The following is a 12829-nucleotide window of genomic DNA, read 5'->3' on the forward strand; positions in this document are numbered from 1 at the left end:
ATGCTGGACTGGACCAAATGTTAATATGGAGCAAGACTAGGCAGTGGCCTTAATTCTTGCCCTGCTGGAGACAAGATTGGACTTTTTCCACGGCGGGGTGGAGGGAAATGTAGCATTGAAAACCCAGAGGTTTAATTTCATGGAACTAAAGATCACTCATCGCAACATCACAAGAACTCCACTTCCACCGGTAACAGGTGGGGATGCAGAGGGCACCCACCAATGACAAAAGGTCATGCAGAAAGAGGTCACTCTCAGAGATGCCAGAAAAAAGCAAGGCAAGGACCTCCTCTCTGAGGAGCCGGCTTCGTAAACCAGAGGAAGAGCTGCTGGCATTCTATTTGGCAAAATGCTCACATGAGTTAGCAAAGAGCAACTGGAGATAAAGTAGAGCTTCATTCCAAGCTCAGCCTCTGGACTGACTCCGTTACCCTCCACCTCAACCTTGGTGGGGAGGGGAGGCCCCAAAGCCGGCCGCCAAGGAGAGCCTGGGGTCTGGGTCAAGGTGGCCTTGAACTTGGCAGGTCGCCTTGTGTCATTTTCAGTACACAGGACGCAGATGGGACCCTCCAGTCAGCTTCCACTGAGGGAGGGTCATTAGCAACTGTGCTGGGCAATTGGCTATTCACTGAAGTAAGACTAAGGTTTTTAAAGGAAACAGAACAATATGTTTATGACCTTGGAGTCTGTGGACAAGGCCTCAAGACACAAATCATAATGGCAAACAGAGAAAGAGTGATGTCATCATCGAACTGTGACACTTCTGATTCAAAATCAGAAATCACTGGAAGCTGAGATAAAAGACAAGCAACAGAGTGGAATTTGTTTACAACATTATATTGTAACATACACATATGCACAGAGACTTTCATATGCTCACATAAATTGTGGATTGTTAGCCAGGCTCTAGAAAGAACTTTAATCAACTGGTGAGAAGAGAAGAGAAGAGAAGAGAAGAGAAGAGAAGAGAAGGGAAGAGGAGAGGAGAGGAGAGGAGAGGAGAGGAGAGGAGAGAAGAGACCACAACCCAGTAGAAACATGGAGCTTCACAACCAGCAGGTCACAGAAAACCCAAACAGGAAGTGAAGGATCTCCGGGGACTCCTGCTTAGCTTCACGGTGCACTTTCTTCCCACTGAGAGCTTATTCTTTTAGACATTTTATAAAGAAAAAATTACCTGCAGATCAAACCCGAGCAATGTGATTTATTATTTTGCCAACCAATAGGAAGGAAGCTCTTGGTCTATTGAAGGGACCAAAGTTCTGCCCCCTGAAGCCGCCTCCTGGGTATTGATTTCATGGGGTTGGTAAGAAACACAGGCTCAGGAAGGACCTGTGGCCCACCCCTCCTACCCCAGAGATTCAGACAGAGACACCTGCTCCAGGAAGGAAATGGAGTCTCTGTCTGAAGGGTGGACCCCAATTTAAGAGGCTTCTGGCCACCCTTCTGCCATAGGTGCTCCATTGTATCCGTGCAAGCCTTAAGAGGGCCGGGATTATCCCCCCCTCCAGTGTCCAATTTTGGAACCACGTGTGTGTGAATGATCAATGCTGACCTTCCACCTGAAGAGGCTAGAATGAGCTGGGAGACCAAGCCCTGGTCGTAATCCTTGTCCTGCCCTCCTTTCTTTTCTCTCTCTCTCTCTCTGTCTCTCATTTTTCCCCCCTGTTTTCCATTTACTTACCTATTGTTCTTTATCAAAGAGTTGTGCGCATCTTCCCAGTGCCATGTGCTGTGTTGGCTTCCAGGCGACAACAGCCACCCTGTTCCTGATCTTGGGGCTCAGCAGAGTAGGGGTCCCAGCCTGGAGGTGGCCCTGGGTCTTCCTGGAGCGGGTGCTGAGCTGCCCTGAGGCCCCAGAGCAGCTGCCAGGCCGCACTGTGTGGGCCTGGGGGGTCCCAGCAAAGGCAAAAGGATCCCTGACCACACCAGGCGACTTCGAAGACGTGGGGCTTCCCTGGAAGGAAAGGAACATTCTCTGAGCTCCTGCCGTGTGCTGGGACCACACTGGGACGCTCCAAGGATGGTATTTCATTCCCATTGGCCGTGTCCTCAGGACAGCGTTTCCCTCCCTCGGGACACGGAGTCCTGTCCCGGCCCAGTCACGCCGAGTTAGAGAGCCACACGCCAGCCTCCGTGACGGAGCGGGGAGTGCCCTTTCCTCCTTTGACAAGAACAGATGTGGAATGTGCTCCTCTTCTCAGGAGTGTGTGCCCCATCCCACACTTGCAGTGAGTGTTGTTCTTCCATTGTCAGCCTTCCGTGGACAGTGGGGTAAAGCCGGGACCAGCAGGTCAGCAGATGGTGGCAGGGGCATTCCGGGCCAGGCCCTGCACACCCACCGCCCTGCCCCTCCCCTCCAAGGCCCCACCCCCAGCCCGACCCTCTCCAATCCGCGATCCTCCCATGGGCACCCTCAGAAACAAGGCTCACTACATACACTGTTTCATGCCAAAGGAGGGTCCAAACTTTCAAGGAGAAAAGGCTCCAGATGGGAGCCCAGGAAGGTTTACAGGATAGTGGGGTTCCCTTGGGGCCTGGCAGAAGAGAAATTTAGACAAGCAGAGAGGCTGAGAAGGTGTGTTCTGAGAGGGGCAGAAGGCCAGCCCAGAGGAGGAGGGACGAGTGGGTGGTGGGTGCAGGCCCTGGGAGGGTCAGGGGTAAGAAAAGTCTCAGCAAAAACCAGGAGAGACTGCAGGCTATGGGGGCTGTGAAAGCTGAGCTGAGGGGCTCGAACCTACCTCCAGGGACAATGGTGCCTCTGAAGGCTTTGAGAGGGAATCCTTTTCACTGTCATTTGTGACTATTCCATTTTTGGGAGTCAAATTCGTACAGTCAACTGCTTCTCTACATTCTTTAAATACATATATCTATATCTACACTAATAAAAGAGAAATATGCAAATTGACCATACCTTTGCAACACCCACCAGCCCATCAGGAGTGAGTATGCAAATTAACCCAACAAAGATGGCAGGTTAATTTGTATACACAGGTGCTGAGCAGCCGGGGATGGATGCGTTCCACAATGCCCCAGCCGCTCTGGGCCTCTGGGAAGTGTGGGAAGGCGGAAAGGCAGCTCTGGCTGGAGCAAAGACAGTGCCAGCAGCCAGGGGAAGGAAGACCCATTCTTGCACGAATCTTCATGCATCAGGCCCCTAGTATGTATATAGATATATATATTGATTTCAGAGAGGAAGGGAGCAGGAGAGAAAGATAGAAACATCAATGATGAGAGAGAATCATTGATTGGCTGCCCCCTGCATGTCTCCTACTGGGGACCGAGCCTGCAACCCAGGCATGTGCCCTGACCGGGAATCAAACCGTGACCTCCTGGTTCATAGGTCAACACTCAACTACTGAGCCATGCTGGCCGGGCCTCTCCTCTATATTCTTTAAGCATATGGACCACCCTCCTTTTCCTGGCCTTAAGGATCCCCTGGCTTTAGTTTCTCAACCCTTCTGCTGTGGGGCAGCACCTGCACTGTCACAGGGAGGCCTCAACCTGGTCCAGGTCCTTGTCACAGAACAAGGGTGCAAGCCTGAGGCTCTTGGTCACATAGGAGGGAGGACTCAAGAAGGAGTCTGAGAGAGAGAGAGAGAGAGAGAGAGAGAGAGAGAGAGAGAGACTTGTCAGGAGTGGAGGAGAGAAATAAGTGTGGGTTCATGAAGACAGGATCAGGGAAGGAGCCTCAAAGAGCAGCCGCTCCCTGCTCCCTGTTCCCTGCTCCCTGCCGGCGAGCATCTCCAGTGCAGCTGGGAAAGGAAGAGCCCCCCTGCTTGGCTAGCACACCCTCCAATGTTAGTCTATTGTCAAGCACTGCATTTGCCAGAGAAATGTGTGTGGCCCCCAGAGAGTCCAGGATGTCCGGGGCGACTTGCCTTGCTAGTTCCCATAGCTGCTAGTTCCCACAACCGCATAGGTAGCCTCCTGGTAGGCAAGTCCAACGATGGAACCGGGGGTATTTGCTAACAGGCTCCTGCCTGCAGCCTTTTGTTTACCATGATTAATTCAGATCAGACTAAGGCAAACATCCTAAAATCTCTTCCCTGAAGCAGATTTTTCTGTTTGAATCTTTTAGGCAAGAAAGGAGGGAGGGTCAAAGGTGTTTTGTTGTTTTCGTTTAGTGTTTTGTTTCCTAATAAACAGCTTAAAATTAATGTATAAAAAAGCAGTTTCAAGGTGGCAAAACTCGGGTCCCTTCAGTCCCATCTTTTAAATAATAAGGTTTTACTTCCCAGAACAGAAGCTGTGCTCAATGACTCAGGTATGTAATCCTGAAAATAAGTCAGTTTCATTAAATTGTTGTCTCATTTTAGGAGGTGGTGATGCAGATGGACTCCCAAAATGAAGCCCATATTGTGTAAATCAGGTATTTAATAGGAGGTGTGCCTATGAAAACAGGAAAAAAAAACAAAGGTTAATGACCAGAGCAAATCAATAGCCAGTGTCTGAGTCTGTAAGGCTGTCAGTGGAGAAGGTTTCTGAATCTAAGGCTAAAGGTTCATTTTGCTGGGATGAAGGCAGTGACTGGCCGGTAGATCCTCCCTGTCTGCAGTCTGAATGCCTCTGGTGATGTCATCAGGTGCTCAGGTCAATCCTGCACGGTTTACACAGATTGTTTAAGCTGTTGTGGCAATTTCTCAAATTTATATCAAGTCGTTTCGCTGCCATTGCAAAACTCAGAGAAAAATCTTTAGTTCTCAAAATTCCAAATCAAAGGATGGGGGTAAAGGAAAACACTACTTTGGAGGGTTATAGCCAAATATTTAAGGAAATAAGAAAAATTCAGGACTCAGTTCAGTTTATAGGTGAAAAAAGAACAAGCCTTTAAAGACAATTAACTGAACTAGAGTCTAATACCCACAACTGTGTATTATAGATTCTATCGAAACACAGTTTCCCCCATAAAATCATTTTTATCAAAGACAGATAAGTTAAAGTTATATACTACATTAAGTCCAGTTTCAATTTGGCCTGAGCATTTGCATAAGCACAACAAGAATAGCCAGTGATCATATAGACTCTCTTAAATCTGCTTTGCTAGAATCTCAGAAGGAATCTACAGATTGAACCTTAATTAGCCTCTCCAGGTGAATCCAAGCCTCATAGTTGCCATAGGTTTGGGTAAGTTCCTCAAATTCTCAAGGACACCAAAAATGTCTTGAAGTTCTTTCTTCGCCATCTCCCAGGAAAGTAACCTTCGTTCCTTACCTGGAAAGATTGCCATAAATGGACTATGTCAATAAGGAAGATACCACACTGTTTTTCCAAGTGGTGTCTATAGGCTTCCAAAGTCAATCCTAATTTCTTAAGGCTTTCTGGTGACACCCAGAGTCTATGCAAGTCTCTCTCAAGCATGACATTTTAGTCAAAGTCTTGGTTTATAAACCAATTTCCAATTGTGTCTTGTTACAAAAAGGACAGACTATTACTGAATTCATGTAAATAAATATACTGCCATGAAAATGTTAATAGTCATTAAGGGTTTCCAATTCTGGAGGGATCAGGTAGGGAGAAAATATGAATGCTTTAATATTGCTTATAAGGTATAATTTGCCAAATTGCTCTTAAAAAACAAGTTTTCTTGTATCTGGAAAACAGAAAGATGAACAATTAGCAATATTTTCAACAAAAAGTAACAAAAATTATAATTATCTTCAGTTCATTCAGTCCCATAATCAATTTTTGTTTGTCCTGCTTATTTGCCAGTATTTCCATGAATCCAGTTATTCTTTAGAGTTTTATTAATCTTCATCCAGTTTAGAGGTATGATCTAAAAATTTAATCTCAGAAATATGTAATTTAGAGTAAGACAGATTCCTTTCCATGGATCTTTCTGAAGATGTGATATATTTCAAATGCATCAGAGTAAAACAATGACCGTCTCTAAATGACAAAATAATAACTTAAAATGACATGGTTAGAGATCTAGTTGTAATGCAATTGACAAAGAATTTATTTTTTGTGTGACAACATTTTAATATAAAAATTAGAATTACAAATGAAAGCATATCAGAACTTTGTGGGCTCTTGGAGATTTTCATATACTCTCTAAAGCATTCACTTTAATAATAAAAATATATGTATACAAATAGAACATAGTTATTATTTATTTGTTTGACAAAGCTTTAAGCATATCAAATAGGCCAAATTAGTTTGAAATTTCTCTTTTATCAGGAGAGAGAAAACAAATCCTTATGGTATTCCAGGGACCACTGGAATAACTCAAAGCCATTTCTAGGTTAAGAAGTCTCTTAAGCCAGGCCCGAGTGGCTCAGTGGTTGAGAGTCGACCTATGAACCAGGAAGTCAAGGTTCGATTCCCGGTCAGGGCTATTAAGGTTCTGGGCTCAATCCCCAGTAGAAGGTGAGCAGGAGGCAGCCAATTTAATTTTATATTATTTATTTACCCAGTGACAGTCAAAGATATCAAACATAAACACAAACTAGCAAAAGGTTAGTTTGTAGGATTAAAATTTTTACGTAATCAAGCACCTGATTAACACAATATGACACATCACTATATTAATAAAACATCGAATCTTTGCTTTTTAGGCAGATACAGGAGAACCTTTCCCCCTTGTAACAGACTGAAAAAGAAACAAACCAGTTCTATATTAGCTTACTTTTGATACTTAGGTTTATTTACTTAATTATATTTACTTTAATATTATTTAACTTAAATCATATAAAATTTCCTTTTAAGATTTTTTTATAAACCTACGACATTTCTAATCCCTAGTTTACCTCTATTGAACTCATTTAGAAAAACAACCAACTTTAGAGCAACCCAATTTTTTTCTACTTTCTAAAAAATGTATCTCCATACCTTATACCTCCGATTACCAAACCATACAATTTCTTTCCAACCTAACTGGAATTCTTAACTCTTGGAAACCTGTATTCCTAGTGACAACTAAAAGTAATTATCATTCTTTAGATTGGCAAATTTATGAATATATTTCATAATTCCTAGAAACAGGTTTTTTTCATTGGCAAACACATTCACACTTTCAAGAAACATACTTCAAATAAAGTACAAGATACTTTCATTAACAGATCTAGAGTTATTTTCTAGCTTCTCTGTAATAAGAAGCCAAAAGTAGATAAACTTAGGTCAATTAATGTTTTAGTATTTTGTTATTTCAAAATATCTAGATATTTAATACTTTTTATTATTTAATGTAGTAAAACTCTGAAGTTTTAAGTTACCAAAGACTTTGGAAAACTATGTTTGGCATATATATTGTCATTACCAAAAGCTTTATCAAAAACCTCTCATTTTAGTTACATCCAGTTATTAGTTCTTAGCAACTCTATGAGATTTTAAAGTCAATTATTACCCAAGCCATTTTCTTGATAAATTTGGTAACAGAGATAAATAACATGAACTTATTTTTGTAAACCCAGGCAAAACAAACATATATTTTATGTTAATAACTCTAAAAGACATCAACTGAACTTAAACCAGCTTTAATATCAAATATTTTCCCAGACCACATGATCCTGAAATGAATATTTGGGATAGTTTTTACCAAACACATAAACAACATTACTAATCATTATAAAGAAGACAAGATCTTTCATTTGCCTTTAACAACTCATAAGGAGCCTGGAGGAGAAGAGGGAAGGTATCAGGTTGAGCGACTTCAGCTGCTTAAGTTTTATCTTTTTATTATTATTTTTTGAATATATTTTTATTGCTTTCAGAGAAGGAGAGAGAGATAGAAACATCAGTGATGAGAGAGAATCACTGATTGGTCGTCTCCTGCACTCCCCACATTGGGGATCGAGCCCGCAACCCGGGCATGTGCCCTGACTGGGAATCCAGCAGTCACCTTCTGGTTCATAGGCTGATGCTCAACCACTGAGCCACGCTGGACTGGTCTGCTGCTTATGTTTTAAAAGTGCCACTTTTTCCCTTCAATTACCCTAGCCTCATTTACATTCCTAATTACCCAGCAGGAAGACTTGTTGAGATTCTTAATGAACTTTGCAAAGGCTGTGAATGAGCAGTGGAAACAAAGCAAGTCTTGGCTCCAGTTCAAGGAATTCTATATATGCAACATCCCGAAGAGCTGTTTAAACGGGAGGCTAATTGCTGAACAAGGTTAAGCATATCCAGTCCCCAAAAGAAGAGAGAAAAATAGGAAAAGAAGATGTGCTGTTTGACCCAGAAGCAAAACAGGGTGGGTCCACTAGGTTGCTGGGGTAATCAGCCCTGGCTCTTGGCAGCACCCTCCTGAGGGCAGACTCACCGGAGTGGCAGCCATGACTCCACGTTCTCACGCTGAGTTCACTCCCTCAGACAGGGGACTTAGCTCCACACCACGACAGTAACGGGAAATAGAGGGAAGTGCAGGCCTCCAGGCTGGATCACCAAAAGCTGGTGCAGGGCGGTGCCCAGAGAGGCCAAGGGAGGCTTCAACCAGATCCAGGTCCTTGTCACAGTACAAGAAGGAATTCAAGAGCTGGCAGAAGGTTTAGCAAAGCATGGAAATTTTACTGAAGCAATAGTAGAAGTGAGGGCGCGCAAACTTGGAGAACAGGACACCGTGATGGGGTCTGGATGGGAGGTTTTTCTTAAACGTGGGCGTGCGGGTGAATTTCCCGCCAAAATATAAGATGGCTCTGTCTTTTGGTTTTGTTCCATCCACCAAAAGGGTGTTTCTGGTCCTCCCAGTTACAGGAAGTTGGGCAGGAGAAAGCCGGGCACAGGTGGTCAGTGAAGGTCACGTCTGTGATGTCCCAGCCAAGACGGAGAAGGGGAGGGGTAGAGCTGAGTGAGGCCTTTGTTCCCTGGTCTGACTTTCCTGCTCACCACCAAGTTCTGGGGTGGCCTCTCTGGGCATCCAGGACACCCAGTCCTGTTTCAGCCAGGGGTGGGGTGGGCTAGGGAGTGTCTGCAGGTGTCAGGACGTCCCCGTCTGTGCCTGTCACCCGGCAGACTCAGGACTGCAGTGAGATCAGGATCCAGTTCTGGGGGCAGGACTGGTGCCGGGGCCGAGGTCTGAGGGGACCAGAGCCCAGAGAGCTTTCTGCTTCCCCCGCTGGTTCCGGATGAGCCACTGCAGTATTTGCTTAACACTTTGGATCAGACAAGAGTAACTTGTGAATTTTTTATTTCTAACACAGCTTGAATTTTATCCCATTTTCATGGGACGCCAGGCAATAAAGTCCCCCAATCCTTTACCTGGAATTGTCAGAACAGGACTGAGGTGCGCCTGCCTCTGAACGCAGAAACTTTTATTTTGTAGCTACTGTCTCTGCTCCTTAAGGTCTGGTTTTGTGTGTGGGAGTCTCCGGGGTGATGGTGCTGCCAGATAAAAGTTGTAATGAGAGAGAGGGAGGCGGGGCGGGGTCAGGTGGAAAGCAGAGCGGAGAGTAAACACAGCTCCAATCCCAGGTCCAGACTGCAGGACACACAGTAGGTCTGCAGAGGGACTCCAGGGGCCTATGAATGCTCTCCATTCAGGAGTCCAGGCTTTTGTTTGAGTCTGGGCTACCTTCTGGGGAGGGGAGAACGGGCTGAACCGGTCTGGCGAGTCTGGCTGGCTAACACTTCCCCTGGGGCCTGACTCAGTGAATGAAGTCATCAGGGTTTGGAGGCAGGTCTGCCTTGTGATTAGCTTTTATCTCCGTGGTGAAGGGGCAGCCTCCTTTCAGCCTGGGAACAAAGAGGAAGGTGGCTGCCTGGAGGGCCATTTTGTGCTGGACCCCAACCATCGGGCAGCAGTAAACGAGGCAGCCCTGAGACAATGGGGGGCGCCCTTGAGGGGTGCAGGGTGAAGGGGTGGCCCTTGCTATTCTTTAAACGCGCTGTCCTGGCTTCCACCACAGTTGACTCTCTTTCTCCTGTCTCTCTCCCGGGCTAAGGCCTGACCAGAGGGCCCGGAAGCCTTGATAGAACCACCCAGGGATTTTTGAGTCCTACTTCAACCCACCTGCCCTCCCCCAGTGAGGACCTTCCGTTTCCCTCCGCTCCATACCCTTCAAGTGCAAGACACTGGGTTTCTCAGACCACAGACTCCATTATTTTTCTAAAAGACACATTTGTTCCCATCCTGCCTTTCGCTAAAGTTCCTGCTTCAGGGATGCTTGAGTCTAGCACTGAAGGCCTTTGGCAATTCTCAAACTTAAGGCCGTGGGGAATATCATAGGCAAGCCAGACAGGTGAAAGCTCACCCTAACCTAACCCTAACACTAACCCTAACCCTAACCCTAACCCTAACCCTAACCCTAACCCTAACACTAACCCTAACCCTAACACTAACCCTAACCCTAACCCTAACCCTAACACTAACCCTAACCCTAACACTAACACTAACCTGTGCTCATTTGGTCTGCAGTTTTGTTTACTTAGTCTGGATGGAGACAAATATACAAGAGACACCAGCAGCAAGGGTGTTGTTACCATTTGCACATGGCCTCACTGTTGGGGAGTGAAGCTAGGACTATGGCAAAGCCAGCAAGGGGCCCAGGCACTTCCCCTGGGGCCCTGCCAGTGCAGGGTGGCGCCTGAAGTGAGTGCCTTTTTAAAGTTTGCCCCTGGAGCCTCACTTGCCTCACCCTAGTTAGCCCTGGCGAGGGCAGTGCTGGCGTGGAGTAGGGAGAAGGGATGGCTGCCTGTCTGCTTCAGCTAGTCGTCGCCAAAAGGCAACACTAGTCCCATGGCTGCTGCCGGGCACAGAGCAGGTGTCCAGTAAAGTCAAGGGCAAAATGAACTTAGGAACAGAATGACAGGGCCAGGATGAGTCTTAAGTTAGCATCATGCTTCATGCAAGAGCTGAGGACTCAGAGCCAGCAGCTCAGCTGCCCTCGGCCCAGGAAGCAGGCAGTGGCCTGCGCCCATGTCCCGGGTGGGATTCCCTCATGGTCTCAGGACCCAGACAAACCCCTTCACAGCTTCACTCCAGTTCTCACTGGGTAACAGAGTAAGAGAAAACAGGAAAGAAGAAAAGAGAATTTTTTTTAAAAGCACACAAAACACATAATCGCAAAATAATAATACATTGAAAAATGCCAGTAATTCTAGCAGCTATAAATAGACTTAAACTTACCTACTCCAAGAGAGAAATTATCAGATTGGATTTCTAGAGAATCTAGCTATATCCTGCTTCCAAGACACCATCTGAGACAAAACCACATAGAAAGGCTAAAAATAAAGGGATGGAAAAACATACACTACGCAATTGCTAGCAATAACAAACAAACTATAATATAAGGAGCGAAACCACATAATCACCAAGACACCAAGCCACTCAGAAGCCATTATAGTTCTAAATGTACGCACCTAACACAGGCACACCTCAAAGCACAGCGAGCAAAAGGGCAGCACTGCAAGTTGTGGGGCCGGGAGCAACTGCTCTCTCCCCTCAAGCTTCTTCGGGCTGGTCTAATGGTCACACAGGGGGAGACCGAGTCACAAGAGAAAACGACCCAGTTTCATACGTACATATGTATGGGAACCCGCAGGCATGAGAGCGTCGGACCCCACATGCACGAGGCTCCGAGGCAGAAAGGGAGCGTGGGCACAAAGGGCATCCTGAGAGGGACGAGGTGAGGGCTTAAAGGGCCACTGCAGGGAGAGCCATGTTCAGTAATTAGCAGTTTGCCCTGCCTAGTGCTAGGTCAAAAGTCATCTCTGGTTTTAACTCTTATCTCGGGCCAGGCTCCTAATTTAAATTCTTCTTGGTAGTTAAGGAGGGAGCAGAAGTTTCTTTTGAGCCCTCAGGGTCTCAGTTGCCTTTAGCTCAAAACAATCTGCATTCCACAGAGGCACATCCTGTGGTGCCTAGCTCCGAACCCTGACAAAGGCAAAGGTTTTGACTCCTCGAACTTTATCAGAAATTGGTAAGGCAAGCAACTGGGAAGAAATTAGGATAGAAAAGATTTGGGAAATAAAAGTAACAGGCATTATATAATGGCTGTGTGTGTGTGTGTGTGTGTGTGTGTGTGTGTGTTGCGCACGCGTACGTACCCAAAACTCTGCAACCAAAGCACATAGGTCATTTAAAAAGTTGGCCACACACTAAGGCACAAAGAAAGACTCAACAAGTGCTAGAATTCACCCCAAATCACACAAATCCTATTCTCTAAGCAAAACCCAATTAAATTAGAAATCAACTTGTATGTTTGTGACTCAATAACTCAGATGTTAAAGAGGAAATTACAATGGAAATTGGGGGGATGGACTGGTAACACAAGTATTCTGTACCAATATGTGGATGACTACTCGAAGAATATTTAGAGGTAAACAAGTAAGTGAAAAAATTTGTTTTTGAAATATAAGCTTTAAGGTGAATGCTCTGAGGGTTCAAAATAAGAATTATAGGGAACTTCGTGAACGTGACCAAAGATGTACCAGAAATGTACAGCAAACGTTGTAACTAAGGGTGCAACTTGGGAAGCTGCCCATCAACTCAGGAACAAAATAGGAGGTGCCTTATCAATGTGTCAACACCCAGGAAACCACACCGAAGGCAATAAAACAAGCTACAGAAATAAACGTAAGCAGAAATGTTTTTATTTGCAGGAAATATGATAACTTATATAGACGATTCCAGAGGATTTTCACATACACTATTCCAATGGAAAGAGTCCAGCAAATATGCTAGATGTAATATCCACACACAAATGCCAGTCCCATTTTATGGATTAGTTATACCATTAGAAAAACAACAGGAAAAAATATCTCATTTATACTGGCAACAAAACTAGAAGATCTCTCTGCATGCATTTAACAAAAAATGTGCAAGTTGTTTTGGTTTTTGACTTAGGTTTGAGGGAGCTTTTTTTTGGAGAAAACTTGGGCCATGAAAGAAACT

Source organism: Myotis lucifugus, unplaced genomic scaffold (assembly GCF_000147115.1).
Source record: "Myotis lucifugus unplaced genomic scaffold, Myoluc2.0 scaffold_613, whole genome shotgun sequence".
NCBI classification, from domain to species: Eukaryota; Metazoa; Chordata; class Mammalia; order Chiroptera; family Vespertilionidae; genus Myotis; species Myotis lucifugus.